Source organism: Sinocyclocheilus rhinocerous, unplaced genomic scaffold, assembly GCF_001515625.1.
Source record: "Sinocyclocheilus rhinocerous isolate Xijiao unplaced genomic scaffold, SAMN03320098_v1.1 scaffold1312, whole genome shotgun sequence".
In the NCBI taxonomy this organism is placed as follows: Eukaryota; Metazoa; Chordata; class Actinopteri; order Cypriniformes; family Cyprinidae; genus Sinocyclocheilus; species Sinocyclocheilus rhinocerous.
The window spans coordinates 459,766-474,983 of NW_015639805.1; the positions used below are offsets into that span (position 1 = coordinate 459,766).

The following is a 15,218-nucleotide window of genomic DNA, read 5'->3' on the forward strand; positions in this document are numbered from 1 at the left end:
GGTTCATTTTTGTGCTGCGCGAAAGGAAACCAGACGGCAGAAAGCGGCATCCTATTTTTCTTTAGGCATATTTTACAAAAGCACAAAGATTTGTTTTTATTGTTAATAAAGGCAAACCTTTTACAATTCCGATTATCTATATGACTAAAAGGAGTAGTTGCTTCCACTGTTAGAAGGAAAAAATTCAAATGATTGCGCCAGCGCCGTATGTGCACACACAGTTAAGCATTACTGCCTTGACAATACAGCCTGTTCATTATCATAATAAAATACAGTCAGTCAAACATATGGAAAAAACACACTGCTCAGTTTAAATATGTAGTACAATCTGTGCCGTTAAGTGTTCTCACTGTACCGCCGTGATGTTATACAAGCCATTTTGTTTTACGTGGATATTGGAACGCGATTGAAGTATGCGCCTAAATGAATTCTAACGTTTTGGCTTGTCGTTTAGCTATAGCTTCTTATATTTTTAATTCTTGTTCTTTTCTAAATACTGTTAATTGAAAGGATTTGTTGTGGAGTGAGGGGAACTAAAATAGCCTAGCTATGTTTACAGTGTTTATTATAATGTTTGTAAACATTTCGTGTCGGCATTAGGCCTATTTCTGAATGAAATAATAAAATGCGACTTACTAATGTTTTTTTTTTCATCTAAAAAAAGCTATTTTTTTTAATACGCGTAGCGTGTTTCAACCATGCAGCAAACCTTTTAAAATATTTGGATAAATTACTACAAATAAATAAATAAATAAATGACTTTTTTAAACCGTTTAACTGATTGTATTAATCGGTCAAAATTCTTCACAGTCGGTTAACCGGTTAAAATGAACATCCCTAACTCGATCACGTTGGCACATTTGCACCCAGTATTTAGTTTTGAGAGTCAAACTTGCATTTTTCCTTGTGAGCCGTAGCTGTTTTTTCCACACGAGGTAATTACGAAGAGTTTGACAACAGAAAACTGATGTCAAGATGATTTGGAAGGACTTCATGCCCTGAATGCCATCCAAAAAGAAACTCAGTTTATTGTACCACCGTCAGCAGAAAGGTTTCTCTTGATGGAGAAACGCTGTTTGGGTGCAATTCAACCTCTGCCGACTGTATTGAATGGGAAAGATCTTAATGAGATTAAATCAAGAGCGAATTTCCAGAGGTATGAAGTTGAACTCGTACCCGTCTCACCGTTTCTGTCTCTGCCGCAGATGTTGATGGATAGTTTAATTTCACTAGGATATTATTAAAGAAGCGTGCGCTGTTCATTTGAATATAGAGATAACTGTGTAGATTGATTGATTGATGGCCATAGAGTGAAATCACTCAACCGCTTTCTTATTAAAACCAGTGAGAGCGAGGTCTTCGCTCATGAATATCGTTATATTAGTAAAACTTTAATTTCCTGCTTTATATATTAATCTGTTTTTAGGTATTGTCTCGGCTGGTATAGTCCTAGTAGTTCCCTGGTCGTATGATCAAACCTTTCTTTCTGGAAATCGATAACAGAGAGTAGCTGTTCTGTATCTATAAATAAGCTTTTACAGAAACACATCTTTCGCTTTACCCACTTTCCCTTTTTTCCCCCCTGTGGGCTTGGTGAAGCAGTTAGTTGGATGGATGGGGCAGGACATGGTCCTTGAACTTATCTCTCTGGAACGTCCAAACAGTGGGTCATTAGGTACAAACATCTCACTATCTCTCAAGGCGTAGGTCACGGCCTTGTTCTCATATGCTAGTTTGCCTTTTGATAGGACGACACTAAGTTCATGTATGAAGGAAACATGCCCATGTTTAGTATATTGGGTTTGTTTATGGGATTTGTGTGTTGTTTAATTCCCTTTTCTGATAATGATCTAGAGGCCATTGCCATCCAAACACTGTTTGTCGTCTTTTGAGGTTCAGTTGAATTTTAACACAAGTTAGGGTGGGTGTGGGGCGAGGCAGGACCTGATATGGACCTTGTCCCAGATTCAGCTGTCACACATGGTATTGTTCAAAATGAAAGCCCTTATGTCCACAGTAGAACACAAAAAAGTGTTTAAACTTACTAGTTGCTTTTACCTTTACCAGCAGAATGGGTCTCCTTCATCTTGTGCATTTTTTTAAATCACTGGTACTTTGAAAAATGAATAGACCAATTTACCGTGGCTGCTGAGAAATATAGAATAGAAAAGAGTGTCAAAAGAAAATGTCTTTGTTAGTTGTGAAAGTGCGGTGAATGGATTGTGAATGCTCCTGTCTCGCTGCTCTCCTACAGAGCTCCTCCTGCGAGTATTGAGTGTTAAGGAGGTGCCATTGTTCCAGAAGAGCTATTATATCTGTGCCCCTGGTAATCCGCAAGTCCTATCCTCTCTCCCGCACTCAGTTCCCCGAGCCGCTCGTACAATGCTAATGTTCCCAACATCTGTTAACGCGCAACACCTGCGGTGGAGGCTGTTTGATTTTCTCCTTTATGGCATTCTTTTCTCCCCCGTCGCTACATAAAAGGCTCAGCCCTCGCTGCTTTCGTAGGTGATATTGATTAAAAGTGTCGGGAAGAAAATCCAGGCATGGAAATGGTGTCAAGATGCGCCGCTCTAAATGGAATTTCAGGATAACGTGTGTTGTTGTTGTTTACTTGACCTTTGCTATGCTGTGGTTTCCATTTCAGCAGCTTTATCCTCATCCAGATGAGACGCCGGGCTGCAGCTTGTTGATTTAGCCGTTCCGGGGTCTTTCCATCTCTGGCGTCTCTGCAGCTTCTAGGAGATGATGATTTCACAGCCTGTTGAAGAGCTTTGCCTTCTCCGTAGTTCCCGATGCTTTGGAATTAGCAAATTGATTTGGATAGTTTGGCCTGTTGAAAAAAATCCTCGTTTTTATGTGCTGTTGAAGATTTCACCCCTTTAGGCTGAAAGAGATACCTGTGGACATGTTTGTCATTTCATGGCTTTGAGTGCAGAGGAAAACGGCAGATTGAATAGTGTGTGTTCAACTTCACATCCTCTCTGCTTCCTAGCTAATCGCACTAGCGAGCAGGAATCATATTCAAAGAGCGCCCTTTTGAAGGGCAAATTGTTCTTCCTAAAAAACAAATGGCTGTGTAATCGGCCTCCTGGGCAGATTGATTTCCTGCTGGTGACAGTGGGGGATGCTGGGAAAGCGGCCCTGCACGCTGCTCCTGAAGGACAGAAAAGTTTGCCCAGGCATCACTCGTTGAGAATTACGGGAGTGTGTTTTTTAAAGAACTTTTCTGGAGAATTCATAGTGCATCCTGTTCCTCCTTGTAAAGGGAGCAGGTCAATTTCCATGAGTTACGGCTTCATGTTTTCAGTTAGTCAAGTCAAGTCAAGTCACCTTTATTTATATAGCGCTTTTAACAATACAGATTGTGTCAAAGCAACTGAACAGCATTAATTAGGAAAATAGTGTGTCAATAATGCAAAATGACAATAGTAAACACTAATTTTCCAGTTAAAGACAGTTCATCATTGAATCAGTGATGTCTTCATTCAGCTCAGTTCAGTTTAAATAGTATATGTGCAATCAAGTCAACGATATCGCTGGAAATGAAGTGTCATTGTCATTTGAAATTTTTTTTAGGGAGGAATAAAATTTAACTTAAAGACTTTGTACTCCCTTCACTATTGTTTCTCTGCCAGCATAATTCAGCGAAATGCTTTCAGTGCAGCTCTGTTATATGCCATTGCAGATATCTTTGTTCTTTACCCCATTTTTGCGAAAGATTTGGGCAATATCCTGACTCCCAGACCCTCCCATGGTTCATTTCATCATTGTGACATGCTGTAATGAAACCAGCGTTGCAATCCAAAGCTGCGGTGTTTAGACTATGTTTTTCACCATTACTAAAGGGATAGTTCACCCCCCAAAAAATCTGAATTTACTCACTCTCATGTTGTTCCAAATATGTTAGAAGTATGTTTTAAGAAACGTTTGTGTTGCACTTTTGCATGCAAGTAAGCATACATCTATGTGCTGTTCTCTCCACCCATAAGCCCATGAACTTTACAAATTTATGAATGTGACTTTAAAAAAAAAAATTTTTTTTAAATATTTTTCAAAAAACGTTAGTCCAGCATTCAAAAGTTTTGACAAAATCTAGATAAAGATGATAATTTTTAATTTGATTCAAAACATTCAAATCAAATCCGAGTTGCAATTTTGCATCCTGTTTGCTACCTTAATTCAAATTCAGTTTAAATTCAGATATTTTTTAGAAGCATTGTCAATTCAATTGACCTTAAATACGAAGCATTAATTTTAGAAACCATTTTTTGGTGCCTTTCTGCCCTTTTTGAAACTTGACAGTCTTGCTATGCTTTTTTTTCTTCACATTCTTCAGAATATTTTATTTTGTATTCCAGGTAACTCATTCAGTTTGGAACAACATGAGGGTGAATAAATGACACCAGGATTTTAGCTTGAATCATTCCTTTAAGGCCTGTTTGTGTTTCCTGCTTTTTATTATTTGCAGCCTGGTCTCACACAAGTGTTACATCTCTCACGACTTGAAATCCATAGCTTATCTTGGATCATTGCAACTCTCCTGTTGACCCTTAAACTATGTCAGCCCTGTTATTATACAGAACGCTGTTATTGTTTGAACATATGGAGCTCACTGATAGGACATGACACATGCATGAGATATGGGCTTACTGCAGCACAAAACAGAGTGCCTGGTGTTCTCACGGAGTGGAAAGTTCTCCTAATCCCCCAGGAGGGTAAGACAGGCTGCGCTGGAAGTCAAAGCTCAATCATCCGTCTGTCTGTCGGTCGCCTTTCCAATAGTATGCCTATATCCTCTGCATTTAATGCTATTGAAAGAGACACATACACAGCAAATGGGCTGTGAAAAGTCAGCTGTTGAATTATTTCGTGGAGGTACGATGAATATAGTAGACGTATTTTCGCTTCTATTTACGAGCAAGGTTGTCTGGCAGAGGGGGTGACTAGTATCATACTCCCACTGTGCTTCTGAGTCTTATTTATTAACGTTGTGGTGGGCAGCCTTTAAAGTGGGGGGAAAAAATTGTGTGCTTGCGTTTCTGTTCCAACTTATTAAGGCTATTAAAATGTAGTGAGAGCCTTAGACTGTGACCTGTTTACAAATCCTGTTTAGTTTACAGCCAGGGAAAATGGGTTTTGTCATGCGGTGCGGTTGAAAGTTTAACACATTTAATTACACTCTTAACCGTGACAGCAAAGACAAAAGTTGGTTCTGTTTGCATTCAAAGCTGGTTGTGTAAATCAGGCTAGTGACAATGAACAAAAGTGTCATTGGCGGTGACTTAGACGGCCCTGAATCTCTTGAAACAAACGCAATCTATATCGTACACGCCGTGTGTTTCATAAAGGCAGTTAGTCAACTTGTAGTGTTGTCGAGAGGTAATGAAATTTCCACCGACTGCAGGAAACAATGCCTCCGGCCTCGGCCGTGTGCGATTAGCAATCCCACACCCCCACTGCCGACTTCACACTGTGTGCTGGGAATGCAGCGCGTTATACTAAAAACTCTAGAGATTTGTATCGCACATTGCCAGGCGTAGATGTTTAATTGTTGATGGGTCGGAATACAGTAACTCTCTCCTTCAATAGGTGCGTGATTGAAAAAGCCATTGCGTAGGGCTTTTCCCCGATGTTAATGTTATTGTTCGGAGACTGTGGTGAACAGCAAAGCAAGCACACGGCTCTAATGTAACGCCATTATTTCTGTACAGTGCTCCACCGCTGTAGGCTGGGGTTTCTGCCATTCTTGGCCAGTGTTATTGCTCTTGTCAAAAGGTTCTAAACCAACAGTGATATTAGTCCCTCGGGCGTCTACTTTTCTGCATGCCTTCCTCTGCTCAAGCACAGGAGCCCAGGATGAAGACTGGATGGACACACACACATGCACGCACACACACCCAAACCGCTGCTTTATTACCTCCTGCCTGCTTCTGGAATTGCTTTCCTCCCTCGAGTGAGCCGGGCATAGGCAGCTTTATTGTGTTAACCTATTTGTGTGTCAAGAGCGATTGCGCCACTTTTTATCACTGTTTGTATTTGGACGGGTGGGGGCAGGGGGGTTAGACGGATGGACGGTCACCTCGCTCTCCTCGGGGGGAGGGATAATGACTGGTTGCCAAGCAATTTTTAGCCGCCCTCCCCAACCCTTTATCCGTAGTAATCACTTTTATCTCTCAAAGATGTCATGTATAATTATGAGTCCGCTGTCATCCTTTGAAACCCGCCTAATGGCTCTTTCATCGGGCAGGGATATGAGAAGCCAGGCATTCGTGGACTGCCCGTTTGCTCCGAATCTAATCAAAAATGAGTTGGGGTTGGTTTGAGATGTGGCGCATGTGCTACAGGCTTGATTTCGGCCATCATCATGTGCAGTTACCCTCTACCGTCCATTCAGTTTTGCTTTTTTTTTGGGGGGGGCTCTTGCCACTTTTTACTAATAATTAACAAGCCTCCCAAAATTATGAAAAAAGGCATTTTAGCTGTTGGTTCAATAAAGATTCCAAAAAGATTCATTTAAGTCATTGTTTCTTTTCCAGTCCCTATTTGAAGAAAAGCATTGGGGAATCATTCATTTTAGCATGCCATGTCATTTAATTTAATTGCTTAATTTCAAACAGGTTCCAAAACAATTGATTTGTCTAGTTTGTATGTTTAAGATGCATACGTGGCTCTCTTTTCAAAATGCTTTTGCATTATCTGCCTTGTTGATGAGTTAATGCTTACTCTAAAAACCCCAGACGACGTCTTCCCAGGGAACTTTGGCCTTTGATATGACAACTGCTGCAGGGTGATGAGGACATCACGATACTGCCCTCATTGGCTCATTTCTTGTGTTCATTTTGTGGACTCTTAGTTTTATTAACATTTTGATTGAGTTGGTGGAACTGCTGACCCTCCACGGACTAATGAATTGCTTGCGTCGCTTAAGGGAGATGAGAGGTTTGGCAGATCCGGTTGGCCCAAAGCCGAGTGTTTTAACTCCAGAGCTCACTTGCTGAGAAGGTAGACAAGAGAGGCTTTCAAAAGAGTTTTTATTGTTTATAAAATCCCACATTTGCAACCTCCGCTGTATGCTTGACTGCGCGTGCATGTGTGCTTCTTGAGCCTGACCCCAATTTACACGCTGCCTTTTCTTAGCGAAAGTCATTGATGTTCTTTTTGCTTGCCCTGAGTTTCAGGCATAATTTGTGTGCAGCCAATTATCTCTCCAGCTTTGAAGACTTTCCTCTTGCTTCTCCAGGTTGGGATGAAAATTAATTTGGAGCTTCCCGAGAGCCTTAAAGCCCAAATTAGACTCTGGTTTAAAATCAAGGATCTCTTGCTTTTAATTTGACATTTCTGTTTTGATTTCTTTTAGGCTTGGAAACACCTTAATTGCAGTTTAAACCATCTCAAATAAGCAGATTTTTTCAGTGGCCTACTGATGGAAATGTTCATTTGTAATTTTTTTTTAATATACATTTTCTTTATTATGTTTGCTTAGGCTCATTCTGGGTTTAGCTTGGTCTAGCATTTGTCTAGTTAGTCTTAAAAACACACTTGCAGAACTTTGAACTGGTAATGGTTTACTTTGTTGCGTTGGGCACATTTGCTGGTCTGTTATCTGTCTGGTGTTTACAAGGGTTTGAATGTACACAAGTTATTTGTTATACTGATAGATAATGGTTAGAGGATATGGCTTAATTATTGATAAATGTCATTCTGAACTCTTTGATGGTTCACAGTTCATTTCCGACATTTCTGTTAGTTCCATCAAGAAACATATTAGATGTAAATGCAGGCCTGGTTTTAAAGTAAGCCATCATCTCATTTGATTTGCATTTCACATTACAATCAGCATGACTACTGTATGAAATTGCAGACGACGGTGTGATTTTGGATGTGTTCTAGAGTTCTGTCTCCTCATCCTGTCCCTCGCTCAAGCGGCTCCGCGCCGATTCCATGGGATCCGTCTGTGAGACCGGCTGTGACAGCTCTCCTGTTCATGGAGTCAGAATGCAGACATGCTGAAAACAGCGCACACGTTCTAACCTCCCATGTGTGCCTCCTCTGGAACATCTGTCCAGCTGTCAGCTTGTCGCAGCCAATCAGATTGTGCTCATGGCAGTAACTGTGGAAGTGTAGCTGAAGTAGTCTGTCTGCACGTGTGTCTGTCTCTCTCGGAGGAATATGAGAGTGTGTTGGAGCATTGCTCTGTGCTTTTATACCAAACATGCGCGCACACACACACTCCCTCTGTGCCTGTTTACCAATAATGTGCAGAGATGTGAGCAACAGATGGTTCCTAATTTTTCTTTTTTCTCTGTATGATTTTTCATGTTTAATCCCGATTTCCAAGTAATGCTGTCAGCTTATATCATTTTCAGAGTGAATTTAATAGAAAGTGGTTTGAAAACTGTGGGGCGATCCACAGGTTTTTTTACTTTAAGTAGTGGTGTATGATTGCCGAACAAATTGTTTTTTTTTTGTTTTGTTTTTACGGATCTTTTTAATGATTTTGTCAAACTGAAACTATTAAATGAGTGACATATTAGGGCTATAGGCTAAATAACATTTTATAGACGCAATCTATAAAACTTATTTGAAAGCATTGTAAAAACAAAAAAAAATCAAACCATATTTGAACTGAAATTAAATTAAAACGTTTTTTTTTTTAACCTTTTCATATTGAACAAATGATGTTAAAGGCATTTTCTGTCCATGAAAAATACATTTGACTATCTATAACTAATTTAAAAACATAGTAATCAATAGCAGTATTGAAGAAAATATTCAGTACTACTAAAAAAAACAATGACTTTTATGTAGCGAATCCAATAGTTTTTTTTTAACCTGTTCACTGAATTGAAGTGTTTTTAGTGTCATGTTTTTTTTATTCAACAAAATATTGTTCACTACTCAAAAAATATGTAATCTGAGTGATGAATCAATAATATTTAACCATTTCCATAAAAAAAAATAAAAAAAAAAGTTTTAATGAACCAATAAATAAAATGCTTAGGTTTTTCATTTTAAGTTCTCCTAAGATGTCATTTTTTAAAACCATTTTTGTTCATAGTTTGTTTCCACCTAAAGTTAGGCTACGTTTACACGACAACGATGTAGTCAAAAACGGAAAAGTTTTTCCCTTGCATTTTTCAAAAGTTTCATGTATACACGACAACATTTTTAAAATGATTCGTGTTTACACATATCCACGAAAACGGCCAAAAATGCTGTATTACGTATGCCAGGCCAGTAGTTGACGCTGTCACCTTGTTAGGAAACAATACCTGTAGGGACGTGACGATTATATGTTGTATATGATGCGTTTCCGCTGTTGGTTGAAATATTGGTGAAGTAAATCCACACTTTGCTGAAGAAGCGGTAGCAAACTCTTGAGCAGCAACAACAGTACCATGTACTCCGCCATTGTTGTATATGTTTGTTCGCTCTTGCCTTTAAAATCGACACGTACTGCGCATGTCTACATACTTAACACGTACTACGTACGCGCATGACGTCGCATGTTTTGGGTGTTTACACGGAAACGACAACGGTGGCGTTTTCAAAAACTTGCACTTTGAAACCCGTTTTCAAAAATATGCGTTTTCAGTCCCCAAAACGCTGTTGTCATGTAAACGAACAGGCAAAACACATAAAAAGTTTCCCGGTTTTGGCTGAAAATGTTGTCGTGTAAACGGCCCCTCAGTCACAATCTGCAAGTTTTGGTGCAGGTCTGTTGTGTGACACTAACTTTGCCCTGTTACGTGAATACGTGAGCCTCTTCCCCCTCACGATAAGACGAGCCCTGTGCGACCAGTTCTTAACGCGCACTATCTCTTGGCTGTTAGATCATAGCACTTTTACTTGACCGCTTCTCTGAGACTCCACTCTGAAGTCCCATCCCTCATCAGTGGCACAGGATGGCGCTTCAGATAAAGGAGGAGAATTCTATTTATGTCCGCCTGTAAACAAAGTCCCAGCGAGGGAGAGCTAATGGCCTGGAACTGACGCGAGCCTGCAGGGATATCTCACTCTCCTTCTCCCTCCCTCTCTTGCTCATCTTGTCACCCTCTTTTCTCCTCGTCCTTCCAGTCATGGTGGTAGTAGATGGGAGAGTCAGGCTGAAAGGATCCGCATCGAAGCAGTCAGTTTTCTGATGTGAAGAGAAGGGCTTTCAGGTCTTCGGCCCGAATGGAAGACCAAGAAGAGCGGAGGAGAATTTCTCCTGGGAAGAGACTTTAGTGAGAACAGCTGTCTAAAAAATGTACTTTCTCGCTTTCCCACTTTCTTTGACCCCGTCTCTAGGTTCAAAACCACTGCACATCAAACATTTATCATACACTTTTACATCAATTCCTCTAGATGTTGGACCAGTGATGTTTCTGAAGAGCTTTTGATCTTCGAAGCCTCTAAGTTCTTGATGGAGCCAATTGAATTTCTCATGACATATAGTTGCGATCGTATGCTTAAAGTATATTTTTGATTGGTCCCGTGTGGATCTACTAAGTCTCGTACATTTAGTTTTTTTTTTTCTCTCAAATTAATTACCGTCTTTATTTTTGAATGACATCTGATTGATGTTTCCTACGAGGTGACAGCTGCTGGTTCTTGGGGAAGGCTTGATTGATCCGCGCTGATGGAGCAGAGACGAGCCATGAAACTCTTCCATTCAGTGTCACTTACGACGTGTCTTGAAGCGCCAGGCCCATTCTGTTCTCTCTCTCGCGTGAGAGTGACAGACTTGTGCTGGGTATTGAAACGGGGATTGTTAAGCAGACGCTCGGTGGTAAAGCTTTGTGTTATGATTGAAGGGCAGAGACGGCATCTTCGCGGCAAAACCTGAATTCTGCGCAAACTTCTCCCCTCCCCTCCTCTTCACGTCGACACGTTCGCTAACCCCGATGACAAGCGAAATGCTGCCGCTTGTGACTTTTCGTTTTATCATTCAAATTCGTCCCATTGATGTTGTCGGCTTTGATTGACAGGCAAACTTGAGAGAGTAGCGATAGCAATCAGTCCTCATCAGCTGCGTTTGTGACCGCGGACAATAGTTTCTCTCTTTCGGTTTTCACACTCGTCTTTTTTTTTGTTTTTGCACGTCCCCCTCCCTGCTGTCACAGAAAACTCAGACGATTGCATTTCTGTCACGACAGAGGGCTATAAATCTTTTAAATCCGAGCCAGACCTGAGCAGCATTGTGTTCTGGAATCTGAGAGCGCTCTGTGGAGACCACTCTGAAAAAGAGCGAACAGGGGGGAACATAACGGACTCGTTCTCTTTGTGAAGGAGAAACCGAAGCTTTCTGAACGCACACAATATTAGAAATCCAATCTATCAGAGAGCGAATGATAGACGAGCAACATGCAGATGGTGAGGTGATTGTGAAATCGGGCTGCCCGGTTTTACCTTATATCCCTCCGGCCCTCTGCTCGTTCGCTCTCGTCTAGCCCGTTGGCCCGTTCTGTGTCACGGGGGGGGGGGGGTTTTTCTTGTCGAAAAAGTCCATGTGACTAGCTTTAACCTTTATTTTAGTAGAGGAAGGTCACTGGGTGGTCTCTGCTCTTTCGAAAAGGTTGTTGCGCTGAGGTCATGGGCTTAGGCCAGGAGATGCAGAATCGCTGTGTTCAGGCGCCCTTGGAGCGAATCATGTGAGTTCATTGCCTCGCTCAAGGGCAAAACAGCAGTGGAAAAAAACAGGCACATTAGAACAAACATGCTGCTTACAAAAGTTAACATCCTGTGTGTCCTGTGAGGCAAAGGAGTAAGTAAGCTCGATTTTTATGTTTGTCTGCAATACTTCCTGCGATTTAGTTTTTAGGGTGTTTATTTTTTATGCCGTACGCAGTTGCTAATGTATTTTGGATGGTTTCTAGGGTGTTTTGAGTAGCTGTACACCCCAAATCTCTGAAATATGATCTATTTAAGCCCGTTTCTACCACTGAATATAAAAATAAAAAAAGGTAATTGTGATTTCATCTCACAATTCTGACTTTTTTTTTTCTTGCAATTGCGAGTTTACGTCTATAGACACAAACTCACAATTGACATTTTTCTCAGAATTGAGATAAACTCGCAGTTCTGACTTTTTTCTCAGTATTGCATGATATAGACTCGCAGTTGTGAGAAAAAAAACTCACAATTGCAAGATTTAAACTCACAATTCTGAAAAATAAAGTTGTAATTGTGAGAAATAAAGTCAGAATTCCGAGATATAAACTCACATTTCTGAGAGGAAAAATTCAGAGTTGCCAGTTTGTATTACGCAATTCTGAGAAAAAAATGTCAGAATTGTAAGATAAATACTCACAATTAGGCCTACCTTTTTTATTTTTTATTCAGTGGTGGAAACAGGCTTCCATACCAATCCCTCCTTCAGTGTAGGCCTAAGAAATGTTTCCATCTGTTTAATCATCCACCAGGTGAAAATCATAAGTGTAATCGTTTACTGAAGTAACAACACATCTCTCCTCAAGTCACATGATTTGTGGTATAATTCATGTCCATAACACTTGGTTTAGTAGTGGTTTGAGCAAACCCCTAACCACAAGTATGAGGGATAGTAAAAGTGACACTTGCTTTTGCAAACACTGCAAATTATGTAGAGAATTTTCCTTTGTTCTTTTTTCTTTCCGGGTCAAACAGCAGACAGTGGAGAAATCAATGCTAACCTTTCATGTGGGCTTTTAAAGCAAGGCCACAGACTCATTTTATCACAAAACCAGGAGACAGTTCTGCCGAAAAGACTTGTAGCCTTGTAGGAGGAATTAAAAAGTATAAAACTAGTGAGTTGAGGAAAACGGCTGAGATCCTCTAAACAGCATTTTTATGGTGTGATTAATATTAGTTGAAACTTGCTTCTTTTAATTGCTTATTTGGCATTTAGCATACACTTTTAATTCAAAGTGACTCATGGTACACTGATTGCAAGTACAATCCCCCTGGAGAGTAACAAGAGGTCAGGCGTCTTATTCAAAGACAAAATGGTAATCGGTTTTCAGGAACTTTACGGTTTCTCCCTTATATAGATTCGCTCTGTTTCGTGCTGATGCCCTCTCATTCCCTCAGCCCCCTTCTCCCAATTAGGATGAGGTGTGTTCGGGTCCCCACCTGGGGAAACTCGATCCAGCGGGCTGAGAGCTCCAGACAGGGTTGGTTGGGCGCAGTGGAGCACAGAATAGTGCTACTCGATAGGGGTTTCTCCCGGGGACAGCTTAGGGATGAAACTCCATTGTATTTCCTCTCTAGAAAAAAATGTTTTTGCCTTGCAGGACTCCCAACCAAGGCAGATAAGTTGGTGCAGAACTTACTACTGAGTAAGTATCCATTGCTTACCCCAGATTCACTGTCAGTCGGCATTTGAGAGAAGAAAAGTGAAATCTTCCTGAACATCTACTGCTAAGTGAGCTTTTTATATGGTATATAAAATGTGTAAGACAACATGACACAATATCAAAACTAATTTAGCTTCCTTAATGTGATGTATTTCCTAGTCGAAATATATAATATAGGATTGGGCAGGACTTTTTTGTATCTTTTTATTTATTTATTTATTTTTAAAAAATCTATTTTATTATTCTATTAATATTCCTGTGTTTTATCTGCAACGTTTTTTTTTGGGGGGGAACAAAAGTTTTCCAAACTTTTTCTTAAGTGAATAATAATTATTTTAGTTATGCTGTAAATTTATTTGACATTTTATTAGCTAAAAATAGCTTCTTTTTTTAAACACAATCTTTGTTGGAATGATTTTTAAAAAATTTGTACCCAGTAATCATGAACAGCTGCAAAAGTCATAGAAATTCATTGTTGTGGAAATCCCAGCATTTTTAATGTTTAAAGGGATACTTTACCTATCCCAAAAAATTCTGTCATTTCTTCAGTGGAACACAAAAAAGTACTTAGTTACAAACTATATTGGTAACCAAAACAGTCTCAGTAAGTAACCACAGATTCCATTGTATTGACAAAAAACACGGAGATATTTCTCAAAATATCTTCTTAAGGATGTGAAAAGGGTATGAGAGTAGGGCTGTGCGATTTGGGGGAAATTATCAAATTGCGATTTTTTTGACAGATATTGCGATTGCGATTTGATTTGCGATTTTGAATTTGCAAAGTCAAGCTTGAGCTCAATATTGTCAATAATGTGCAGAACAGTATGGGTATCATTACCCTGCTGAAAAAAACAAGGCTTTGCGATTAGCAAATCGCAACGTCTCAAATCGCGATTTCGATTCGATTTCGATTAATCGCACAGCCCTATATGAGAGTGATGACAGAATTTTCATTTTTGAGTGAACTGTCCCTTTAAAAGAGCTTAAAAGGCTTTTCTTTTTGTCACGATATCATTAGGGCTGTGTTTTGGCAAGAATCTGGCGATACGATACATATCACGATACAGGGGTTGCGATACTTATTTTAAGTATTTTCTTATTTTAGGAATAGAATATATTTTTAGGAAAGCTGTCATTAAAAACACACCACCTCAAACCTCAGCAAAAAATCTATAGGCCTAAACAAATAAAAATTATATAACCAGAACACAGTGGGATATGCATTTGCAATAATCAGTCCCTGTAACATTCAATGTTATTGAACCACTTTTTTGTGCAGTATGTAAAGGGGGGAAATTAAAGTGCTTGCAGGGTTCTTTAGTTAAATGTATATGTTTAAAATGTATTTTATAAAAAAAGACCATATATATTTTTAGACCCTGCTTTAAAGGTTCACAGTTTAAGTTTACAATTGTAACATACAATGTCATAACATTTTGATCTGAACAAAAAAATTACATCTGCTTAATATCAATGAAAAATAAAGTGGTTGCAGGATTCCTAAAGAAAACAAAACAATTGTAAAACAATAAAATAAATACAGATGTTAAACATTCTCGGAACCTTTCAACTTGGATTTCACAGGTTTTTCAGTTTGTGTTTATAAATACATAGAAAATACATGAAATACGTGGAATCGCCGAGACCGCGACGTGAGCACCGCCCCAACTGCACAAAACGCCCTCAACACGAGAGAAAGCTGCAGCCGACCCTACTGCCCACCGCGCCCCGCGCGAAAGCTCTTCACGCGGGACGCGGCAAGCGCCGGAACCGAGGTGGCGCCCGCGCCGAGGTCCCAGGGTGGACGTTACCACAAAAGCCCAAATGACACCACACTTCAGCTTTGTACACCGACAGCGAACTATATTAACGCTAACATTAGTGGCGTGCCCTAAT

The 15,218-nt window shown here is 40.0% G+C and overlaps 1 protein-coding gene across 2 annotated transcripts in view; it reads left to right on the forward strand.

Moving 5' to 3' along the window:
• LOC107752139 (protein FAM222A-like) overlaps positions 1–15,218 on the forward strand; it is a 74,306-nt gene that overhangs the window by 6,091 nt on the left and 52,997 nt on the right. The window lies entirely within an intron of this gene.